The sequence below is a fragment of the Schistocerca serialis genome, chromosome 1, assembly GCF_023864345.2.
Source record: "Schistocerca serialis cubense isolate TAMUIC-IGC-003099 chromosome 1, iqSchSeri2.2, whole genome shotgun sequence".
Lineage (NCBI taxonomy): Eukaryota > Metazoa > Arthropoda > Insecta > Orthoptera > Acrididae > Schistocerca > Schistocerca serialis.
The window spans coordinates 368403860-368416290 of NC_064638.1; the positions used below are offsets into that span (position 1 = coordinate 368403860).

General features: G+C 45.1%; 1 pseudogene; it reads left to right on the plus strand.

Annotated features, from left to right (window-relative positions):
• Positions 1-12033: 12033 nt before the first annotated feature.
• LOC126426684 (5S ribosomal RNA) lies at positions 12034-12151 on the plus strand (annotated as a pseudogene).
• The last annotated feature ends 280 nt before the right edge of the window (positions 12152-12431 follow it).

Consider the following 12431-nt stretch of genomic DNA (forward strand, 5'->3'; position numbering starts at 1 on the left):
GAATTATTCTGTCGGCATTGCCAATATGGGAACCAGCTTATGAGGATAATGGCAGTGGAAGCCATAGAAAATACCATCAGGAACATAACTAGAGAGGATTTTAGGTCGTAGCCTTCCACAGCCAATGTCATTTTGGATGAAATAATTTTGGGTATTGGGTCGCGCCATTGTAAACTACTAAAACAACTAAACTGTCGACATTTCGAACGACTTGCCATGGTCCCGTTAAGGGCGGTTGTTTTAGAAGTGTGCAGTAACACGGCCCAGTACCCAAAATAATTTAGTCCAAAACAGAGAAAATTTTATCTTGTACCACCTGATCGGTCCGAAACTCGTAAAGATGGATACGGAACTGTGACACAGCCATTCCTTGTGACACGTGATTCATGCACAACCGTACAGCATCTGTTAGAAATTTGAAGGAACACGTTATTAGGAAGTTAGAAAGGGTATGTCAAAAAGAATCATTCGATTTGACATGTTTATATTACTGAAATTAATAAACATATACAATGAATTTTATTTTTTGATGAACAGGAAACTGAAAAAGTTTTTTTCATACCTTTTCATAGGTGCTCAATATGCCCCCTTGAGATGCACGACATATATCAATGCGGTATTCGAATTGTTCCCACACTGTAGCGAGCATGTCTTGAGTTACAACTTCCACAGCTGTTCTTATGCGATGTCTCAGTTCACTCATTCTTGTTGGTAACGGAGGCACATCAACATAGTCTTTTATAAATCCCAGCAAGAAATAATCAAACACAGTCAGGTACGGTGACCTTGGAGGCCAGTAATTACTGACCCGCACTGCCCAAAACATAGAACACAGAACGCTTTCTGTTGTCCCGACACCATTTTTACTAGAACTGAAGTGGGCGCACGCTTCTGCTACCTAGTGGGAATCATGTAAAACTCGAGAGCTTACTCTTTCCGGCAGTACGTTATTCACGCACATATCTCAAATAACATAACAGTTATGATTTTTAAAAAAATCGGATGACTCTTTTTTATAGACCTTGTATGTCTGTATGGTGTGAAAATTGGCAGTTGAACGTAAATAACGGAAAGTGTGAGGTCATCCATAGGAGTCCTAAAAGGAATCCGTTAAACTTTGGTTACAAGAGTCAGTCATATCTAAAAGACGTAAATTGAACAACACACCTAGGAATTACAGTTACTAGCAACTTAAATTGGAAAGAACACATAAAAAATGTTGTGGTAAGGCGAACCACAGACTGCTTTTTATTGGCAGAACACTTAGAAGATGCTACAGATCTACTAAAGAGACGGCTTACACTATGCCTGTCCATCGTCTTTTGGAGTACTGCTCCGCGGTGCAGGATCCTTATTAGGTAGGATTAACGGAACACACCGAGAAAGTTCAAAGAAAAGAAGAAAGTTTTGCATTATCGAGAAATATGGAGAGAGTGTCACGGACACGTTACAGGATTTGAGGAGGACATCACTAAAACAAAGGCGTTTTTCGGTGCGACGGAATCTTCTCACGAAATTTCAATCACAACTTTTTCCTCTTGCGCGAAAATATTTCGTTGATGCTGACCTACATGGGGAGAAACGATCATCATAATAAAATAAGGGAAATCAGAGCTCGCACGGAAAGATATTGGTCGTTGTTTTTTCCTCGAGCTGTTCGAGAGTGGAATAATAGAGAATTATTGCGAAGGTGGTTCGATCAACCCTCTGTCAAGTACTTAAATGTGATTTTCAGAGCATCCAAATAGATGTAGATGAGACACTGATTCAAGCGCTTTAACACTATGTAAAGGGAAGAAATATCGTTTGTACTTTAACAATATTTCGTGACATGTTTTTACAGCACATGAAGGCTAAAGCTAAATTTACGACTACTGGCCCTGTCAAGCCACTCAGTAATGGCCGACCGCCGTATCATACTCTACCAGTGGCCTCATTCTGGTTTGGTTTGGAGGGGCGTGGTGTCAGGATACCGCTCTCACGGCCGTCGACAGCTTCGCAGACTTTGGAGCAGCTGGCATTACGAGGATGAGGGCGCCCCATTCCAGACCTCCCACCAAGAAAAAATCTCTGTCAGTACCAGGAACCGAACCCGGGTCCTCCACCTGGCAGTTAGGCAAGCTGACCACTAAGCTAAGGAAGCGGACTTGAAACAAAAAACAAAGTTTAGATATTTTAAACTGAGTCAAGTAACTGTTTTACTCCAGTGCCCTCGCTCACACAAACTTCAGTTCACGCCTTCAGACCATTTTTTCCTCTCAGATTGTCTCTATTGCTGAAGCACTCTGGTCTTGGTATAGCACCCAGCTTCGAACGTAATTGGCAAATCAGTGCAAACCAATGTGCCTAGGTTAAGTCCCGGTCGTGGCACAACTTTTAATTAATCTTTTCAGCTTCTGTCATTGTCGAAGATAAAGGAAACTGTAATTCCATCAGATCAATAGATCACCAACGCCTGAGGTATAGGCAGGATTTCCACATTGCGTAAAAAGCTGGGGTGCTATTTCAGTACTGGGGAGCCTCGGGAATAGTGATGATTTAAGAAGGGGAAAGTGGGTTGTAAGTATGAAGTAAGTACACTGAAGCGCCAAAGAAACTAGTATAGGCATGAGTATTCAACTAGAGAGATAAGTAAACAGGCAGAATACTACGCAACCCCTATATAAGACAAAAGTGTCTGGCGAAGTTGTTATGACGGTGACTGCTGCTACAACGGCAGGTTATCAAGATTTAAGTGAGTCTGAATGTGGTGTTGTCGTCAGCACACGAGCGATGGGACACAGCATCTCCGAGACAGCGATGAAGTGGGCATTTTCCCGTACGACTATTTCACGAGTGTACCGTGAATATTAGGATTCCGGCAAAACATCAAATCTCCGACATCGCTGAGACCGGAATAAGATCCTGCAAGAACGGCACCAACGACGACTGCAGATTCAAAAGAACAGAAGTGCAACTCTTCCGCAAGTTGTTCCAGATTTCAAGGCGGGGCCATCAACAAGTGTCAGTGTGCGGAACTTTCAACGAAATATCATTGACATGGGCTTTCGGAGCCGAAGGCCCACTCGTATACCCTTGATGACTGCACGACACAAAGCTTTACACCTCGTCTGGGCCCGTCAACACCGATATTGGACTGTTGATAATTGGAAACACGTTGCCTCGTCGGACGAGTCTCGTTTCAAATTGTATCGAGCGGATTGATGTGTACAGGTATGGAGACAACCTCATGAATCCCTGGACCCTGCATCTCAGCAGGGGACTGTTCAAGTTGGTGGAGGCTCTGTAATGGGTGGGGTGTGTGCAGCTGGAGTGATATGGGACCCCTGATACGTATAGATATGACTCTGACAGGTGACACGTACGTAAGCATCCTGTCTGATCACTTCCATCCATTCATGTCCATTGTCCATTCCGACGGACTTGGGCAATTCCAGCAGGACAATGCGGCATCCCACACGTCAGAATAGCTACAGAGTCGCTCCAGGAACATTCTGAGTTTAAACACTTTTGCTGGCCAACATACTCCCCAGACATGAGCATTACTGAGCATATCTGAGATGCCTTGCAATATGCTGTTCAAAAGAGATCTCCACCCCCTTGTATTTTGATGGATTTATGGACAGCCCTGTAGTTTTCATGGTGTCAATTCCCTCCAGCACTACTTCAGACATTAGTCGAGTCCTTGCCACGTCTTGTTGCGACACCTCTGCTTGCTCGAGGGGGCCCTACACCATATAAAGCAGGTGTACCAGTTTCTTTGGCTCTTCAGTGTATTTTCTCGTATATAACTAAAACGACGAAAATTAACTTTAAACAAATATTTCGTGGGAATAATTGATGAGAACAAAAATAATTGAAGGAAGTCTAATGAGACAAGTTAGAAAATTATTTCCATCCAGAAAAACTGTAAAAGAGGATGATATGCTTGTAATTTGTGTGTGCTGTCGTCTTTTGATTGTTGTTCATCTACTTCTACAGACTGCAGTGCAGGTTGCGATGAGTGTTGGAAGACTGAGTCAGATCTGTAACCTAGAAGGCTAGACGTCTCATATGGTAATACATCTACTTGGTTGCATGTTACCGCTATACGACGTGATTAGGGTATGAAGAGATTCTTTCCATATAAACTTCTAACGAAACGTCCATAATGGCTCTTTTGACGTACACAAGTGTCTGAGCATCATACTGTCTGAGCTTATTCCCGACGTTCATCGTATATGTGAAGTGTGGGTCATTCGATACATTAGTCAATGACTGCAAAATATGTAATGATTGACTCAACATTTCATCACAGTGCGATTTGTGATGTACTCTCTATCGTTTGCGACACACTTTTGTATTCGGATTACGGAACGTGTTGTCTTGTGACGCGACAGTAGGTGGGGCAGTAAGGAACGAGGTGTCGTTTATAATTTCAGTAGTCCCCTGCTGAGAGGCCGAAATTTACTATTCGCTAATGTGGATGCTTTTCTCCTGGTCCACTGTTCCTAAACAATATTAACAACATGGTTCAAATGGCTCTGAGCACTATGGGACTTAACTTCTGAGGTCATCAGTCCCCTAGAACTTAGAACTACTTAAACCTAACTAACCTAAGGACATCCATGCCCGAGGCAGGATTCGAAACTGCGACCGTGGTGGTCGCGCGGTAACAGACTGTAGCGCCTAGAACCGCTCGGCTACTCCGGCCGGCAATTCAATTATGGAAACCAAGGCAAACTTACTCCTGAAAGAGAGCGCTCATGCATGTAACTGATATTTTAGAAAACGTGAAAGTGAATCAAAATAAAATATTTGCAGACAGCACCGCACAAGCCGATTTCACTTGGATTCGGAACCCTACTTCTCAGTCCACCACACTAAAGTGAACAGATGTTAATTAAGCCTATGTAACTTATGTTAGCGTGTCCTGAAGGCTTTAATCGCTAAAATGTCGTTAACTGGCTTTCAGTTATAACAAATCGCACGAAGAACGACGCACTTTTGTTAAACATTCATTGTCTAGCTGCCTTGAAACGACATACTTTCATAGCACACTGAGGTTATAATACGAAAAAACTTAAATATGGAAATACTTTAATCACCAGTATAACATTTCCTACATTTTATTACAACAAATCATGAAATCAAACAAAGAACGAGGAATTGTAGACAAATCGCCGGCCGGGGTGGCCGAGCGGTTCTAGGCGCTACAGTCTGGAACCGCGCGACCATTACGGTCCCAGGTTCGAATGCTGCCTCGAGCATGGGTGTGTGTGATGTCCTTAGGTTAGTTAGGTTTAAGTACTTCTAAGTTCTAGGGGACTGATGACCTCAAAAGTTAAGTTCCATAGTGTTCAGAGCCATTTTTTTGTAGACAAATCGTTAATCTGCTGGTGATCTGAAACAGCGTATATTCGTAAGACGTATGTTATAATACGAAACCCACAATATATGGACCTCAACTGCAAATGACGTAATCCGTTGTGGCGTCTCCCATATTGCGCTTGTGGCTTACGACGCCATCTTGCATCTCAGTGGCCACTTTTCTCTGCATGTGACGTCTCTAGTTTAGTCTTTCACGCTTCGGAATGCCTTGTAATGTAATATTGCACGTTGTGACGTCACAGAACTCGACCAGCTCCGCGGCCACGGTTTGTTTCACGTCCCGTTTGAGGACGGTGTTAGTTGGGACAGTGCAGCGTGTGAGCGTAGAAGGAGAAACAATGATTAGGCCGACAATATGCAGGGCGCCGCCCTGAGCAGCCTTAATTTAGTGTCAAATGGTTCAAATGGCTCTAAGCACTATGGGACTTAATATCTGAGGTCATCAGTCCCCTAGACTTAGAACCACTCAAACCTAACTACCCTAAGGACAGCACACACATCCATGCCCGAGGCAGGATTCGAACTGCGACCGTAGCAGCAGCGCGGTTCCGGACTGAAGCGCCTAGAACCGCTCGGTTATAACGCCCGGCTAATTTAGTGTCATTTTTTATTTTTCCACTGTTTGTGACGGCGGTGAAACAACGGAAGATGGTTGGTCGCTGATAAACAGACGGCACGATAGCGGTGTAATGTTGGCCGGCTTGGAACCCAGTGGTCGAGATCTAGTGGTTGACGTTCGGATCCACGACACCACATTAGGAGACTTCAGCATGGTATGGCGGAGGCCAGCAGAGCGCCGTTTCTCGTCCCAACACTCCTGATTTGAGTCCGGCGCGGTGGAAGAACCGAGGCACTAGAGACTGGGTGACAACTGCTGGCGGATAGCAGTAACTGGAGTAGCCGGCCGGTGTGGCCGTGCGGTTAAAGGCGCTTCAGTCTGGAACCGCGTGACCGCTGCGGTCGCAGGTTCGAATCCTGCCTCGGGCATGGATGTGTGTGATGTCCTTAGGTTAGTTAGGTTTAATTAGTTCTAAGTTCTAGGCGACTGATGACCTCAGAAGTTAAGTCGCATAGTGCTCAGAGCCATTTGAGTAACTGGCGTAACGAACTGGCGGCGGCTGTGTGGCCAGGTAGCGGCGCCCTGCACTGTTGTGGCACAAAGAAAGGGCCGTCGTGTTGAAGATGAGCGACGATTATTATGCGGACACTATATCGTGGCAGTTTAGGTGAGGAGTATTTTGAACTATGGTTGCGTAAGATACCGGTAGGGATCGGGCCTGAACTACCACCGCCAACCGCAGTAAACAATTGCGCTGTAGCCACTACCAAATGCTTTGTGTACTCCAGTTTGCTTTGCGTTGAATGAGTGAAGAGACTAATCCTGGTGCATAGAGAGATTCGACTGAGACTCTCACCACAAGAAAAGGAATCAGCGATCTTTATGACCGTTATGTCAGTTCTGCTTTCGTTGAAGCACAGAGACCGGACGTAGGATGGCAGCCCCTCGATAGAGTGGCGGTGGTTATTTGCCCGCACCGCCACCCTCCCCTAAATGGCCAGAGATATGCCGCCTGCTACTGGAAGGCTACCATTGCCACACCCTCCAGTCGGACACGGCGTCTGACATGTGGAACCCAGCTTCAGAAGTAGCAGAAATGCGGAGTGGCTCATTGCATGCCATATCAAGCGCCTTACTTTCGATATCTCCATCTTGTAACTCTCAGTTCTACACTCGTCTCTTCCATGTCCTCCACATTTCCTTTCCTTAATCAGTATGCAATCGCCGTGTACCTGCTACCTGAGGTTTCCTCGGCGTGGTTGATTGTCTGTGTGCTTCTGGGTGTTCAAGCTAGTTGTTGTTTCTATTTTTATGCACATCACTTCGACGACCGACAAACTCATCTTCTTCAGTGCTGAGAGTTTTTATGTTATGTGCACTCGCTGTCTGATTCCACCCGTTCTGTGAACTATTTGTTAGTCTCGAGCCGCTATTTGCAGTCGATCACAAACTATCCGCAGCTGTTGAAAGGCATGATTTTAGGAAGAGTTCCTCTAACAACTGAAAAAAATTATTGTTTACTGAAATACAACTGGTTTCCCGACCTAAAGCCGCATCATCAAGTGAAAAACTCTGAAACGTCATAGGCAAATGCATCGCTCCTAATCAAATTTTACTACTCAGTGAACACTGTCAATACTATGGCGAACGAAAGGTAACGAAGAGCTGCTCCATTCATTTACACCAAATTGCAGATAGGTGACACTTGCAGTTACAGAGCCATGTTTTAAAATTTGCAGTCACCGGTGTGACGGCAAGGCAACCCGGCGTTGGGCAAAGTAAAAGCGGTCCATACGAACGACGAACAGAGTATTTCCAACCATCTCTACTCACACAGATACGGCGCTGCCCAGCTGACGGAGAAAAGTAATGGCTTTCAACGACTGGCGCAGACTAAACACTTGAGCTTACTGTATTCTAAAGTTAGATCAGAGCTGACAGTAGCTACACAACATATTCAGTGTAAAATACAGTTTCAGCAACATCAAGTCCCACAATCACTCTCGTTTAGTACTAACAAACGCTATGATAGGAGAGTAAAGCCTCCAGATGTTTATAGTCTGACCCATACCTGCAGGACATGGCACAGATGTAGAAATAGCCCTATAATGTAGGTAACCGGCTGTGGGGCGTAATATTTGATGTATATTCCAAGATCATAATCCCCGGCAGCTGCGATGGGAAACTGGAAAACTAGTCCGTACTTCCTCCTATTTTGTGTTCTTTCGTTTATCTTTCAGTTAAATTTAAGTATAATTAACAAAATGCCCGAAAGAAGTGATATGGCCCTCTATTGCTCCTGATCTATATTAACGAAATAAGAGAAAATCTGAGTAGTCGTCTTAGATTATTTGCAGATAACGCTGTCATTTACCGTCTTGTAAAGTCATCAGATGACCAAAACGAATTGCAATATGAGTTAGATAACATATCTGTGTGGTGCAAAAAGTGGCAGTTGACCCTGAATAAAGAAAATTGTGAAGTTATTCACATGAGTACTAAAATAAATCCGCTAAATTTCGATTACGTGAAAGGTCACACATATCTGAATGTAAATTCAACTAAATACTTAAGGATTACAATCACAAATAACTTAAATTGGAACGATCACATAGATAATGTTGTGGATAGAGCAAATCAAAGACTGCGATTCACTGGCAGGACACTTAGGTCCAACAGATCTACTGAAGACACTGCTTACACGACACTTGTCCACCCTTTTCTACAGTATTGCTGTGCGGTGTCGGATCCCCATCAGGTGAGGCTGACGGATGACATCGAAAATGTTCAAAGAAGGGCGGCTAGTTTTGTATTGTCACGAAATAGGGGAGATAGTGCCACAAACATGATACGTGAATTGGAGTGGCAATAATTAAAACAACGACGTTTTTCGTTGCGACGAGATCTTCTCATGAAATTTTTCTCCTCCGACTGTGAAAACGTTCTGTTGGCAGCCACCTACATAGGGAGAAATGATCATCACGATAAAATAACAGAAATCAGGGCTCGCATAGAAAAATTTAAGTGCTCATTTTTCCCGCGCACCGTTCGAGAGTGAAACGGAAGAGAGACAAATTGAAGTGGTTCATTGAACCCTCTGCCAGGCACTTCATTGGGAATAGCAGAGTAATCACGTAGATGTAGATGTTTTCATTCAAGCGTATCATTAAAGTACACTATCCAGTCAGAAGTATCCTGACACGTGTTAATAGAGAGCAATAGGGAGTGCGTCCACCCTTCGCCTTAATCTTCTGGGGACACTTTCAATGAGGTGTCTGAATGTCTGTGGAGGAATGGCAGCCCGTTCTTCCTCAAGACCCGAAACAGGGAAAGTTAACGATGTTGGACGATGGGATCTGCAGCGACGTCAACGCTCTACCTCATACCAAAGCTGATGAGTTGGGTTCACTGTGGACAGGCCAGTGCGTTTCAGGTGTGATATTGTCCATGAACCATTGCCTCACAGATGCTGCTTAATGATTGAACTGCCATGTGGATACAAACAATCACTGTATCAGTACTGTTCCTCCACTGTACGCAGTCCACAATGCTGTAAAATCAGTTCGTACTACCGTTTCATTAAGCTCAATAAGGGGACTACACTTTTATCAAGAAAAACACCCTCATAGCGTAACACCACCTCCCCCTACTTCACTGTTGGCACTACACATGATGGCAGGTAGCGGTCTGCAGGCATTCGCCAAACCCAAACCCTTCCATCGCATTGTCACAGGGCATAACGTGATAAACACTCCAAACCAATCGCCTCCAGTGGTCCAGTGTCCAGCTGTATCGTCGCTCTTTACGCCACCTCGAGCGTCGCTTAACACAGACTGCAGAAATGTGGGGCTCACGAGGAGCTAACCGACCTTTGCACCCCATCGTTTCTAACTCTCTGCGCAAAAATCATTGTGCCAGCTGGATTGTTGGTAGCACTTTCGAACTTGATTTCTTGAGGTGATTTCATGCGACATTTTACGAGCACTCTCTACAATGCTCGACGGCCCCTGTCCGATACTGTTTGAAGGTTGCCTCCGATAACAATCTAACCATGTAGAGCACCCGATACGTAACACCACCTCCCCCGTATGTAGCTGTGGCCGTTCCTTCGCGTTCGCACTACACGATCACATCACGAACAGTCGACTTCGTCAGCTTTAGAAGGGTTGAAATGTCCCTGTTTCAACTGTTACTCTCGTGACATCCAATGACTAGTCGACCTTCGAAGTCACTGACCTCTCCTGACAGACCGATTCTCTCATCACTGCTTTTCCACTAGCAACAGAATACTCCCTGCCTCCTTTTATACTGGCAGCTGCACCTCTTGTGGCGTCTAGTGGCCAATTACGCATTGAATACGCCTATACAGATTCTTAAACTTACACACTACTTAATCTAACTTACAGTAAGGACAACACCCACACCCGTGCCCGAGGGAGGACTCGAACCTCCGACGGGACAAGACGCCTATGACCGCGAGGCTACCGCGCGCAGATATTCGAACTGTGATTGCGTCATGACTGTAGGAACTCATTACTGAAACTAAGATTTTACATTTATGGACTGTATGGTCTGTCATACCGCCTAGACAGCAGACAGTAAAAACATCGCAGCAAATACATAATGCTCGCATCTCGTGGTCGTGCGGTAGCGTTCTCGCTTCCGACGCCCGGGTTCCCGGGTTCGATTCCCGGCGGGGTCAGGGATTTTCTCTGCCTCGTGATGGCTGGGTGTTGTGTGCTGTCCTTAGGTTAGTTAGGTTTAATTAGTTCTAAGTTCTAGGGGACTGATGACCATAGATGTTAAGTCCCATAGTGCTCAGAGCCATTTTTTGAAATACATAATGTCTCTTGTTTTCAATTGTCATTTTAAATCAGTATTACAGAACCAGATTTTAATTTCTATCCTCCGAATACTAGGCCAGTGGTCAAATTAAAGAGTACGTGGGTGTTAAGTGTACATTACTTTTATGCACTTACCTGCCAAATTATTAAAATTTGTTGTAGTCTTCTGGAATAAATGCAGGTAATGCAGGGTAGCCACAATTAAACTTTTTCCACTTGAGAGGGGCCCCATGGCAAACGACTGATCGTAGGATAATGAAACTTTATGCAAACATTTTTAAGGAGTTAACGAATAAGCCATTGCGAGAAACATATTTTAATTTCCATACGAGAGAGTAACATTTATTAAATGCGTACCATGTTTGCATTCTAGATTACAAACGCTCCTCAATGTGGCGGCTCGAAAGGCATTATAAATTGCTCTACCGCTGCCCGAAATACTTGAGGTGAGATGTGGGCTACCCCCCACGCTATGCTCTTCTTCTCTTAACATCACTCTCATCCATGGCAACAGTAGCTTTTTCAATAATTTGTGGCGCAGTTGACCGTCGGCCTCTCCTGGGAGCAATTGCGAAATCGCCTTTTAATTCGAACTTCAGAATCGTGTTCTTCAACCCTAGTGCGGAAGGGGAACCCTTTTGTGGTAAGTTCCTGTGGGACCAAACTGCTGATGTCATCGGTCCCTATGCTTACACACTACTTAATGTAACTCAAACTAATTTACGCTAAGGACAACACACACACCCATGCCCAAAGGGGGACTCGAACCTCCGACGGGGAGAGGCCCGCGAGCCGTGGCAAGGCGCCCCAGACCGCGCGGCTACCCCGCGCGGCTGGGAAACCCTCCGTATTCCTTTAATGAATCGATACTCGGGAAGAGCAACACCGCTGCTGCTGTCATTTTGATGAATCACCTTTACGAGTAGCACTCTGCACACACTGTCGAGATTCATGTTGACTGTAAGGGACATTGATGCTTGTTTCAGTGCTACGTCGCCATGCAAATCTTGTAGCGCAGTCTCAACATCATTCCCATAAATCTTGGTACACATACGGTAAATACAGCAGTTCTCCGTCTACACGAGCTCAGGTAGCGAAAGTTTAATTAGAGCCTCGCTTTCCCTTTTTTGCAGTTCGAATGGCATAGTCCAGTGGCTGGAGCCTTTCCCCAGTGGCCAAAAATCTTAAAGTGACGGCCTGTCTACAGCAAAATATAAACATCAGACAGTTGGAATTTTTGCTACTATGAACATTTACGTAGCCAACGGCCTTGACGCAGTGGTAACACCGGTTCCCATCAGATCACCGAAGTTAAGCGCTGTTGGGCTGGGCTAGCACTTGGATGGGTGACCATCCGGTCTGCCGAGCGCTGTTGGCAAGCGGGCTGCACTCGGCCCTTGTGAGGCAAACTGAGGAGCTACTTGATTGAGAAGTAGAGGCTCGGGTCTCGTAAACTGACATACGGGCGGGAGAGCGCTGTGCTGACAACATGCCCCTCAATAGACGCATCCAGTGACGCCTGTGGGCTGAGGATGACACGGCGGCCGGTCGGTACCTTTGGGCCTTCATGGCCTGTTCGGGAGGAGTTAAGTTTTATAGTTTTATGAACATTTACGTAAAGATACTAGTTATCGGTCGGTTTTGTAGATTCCCTCATG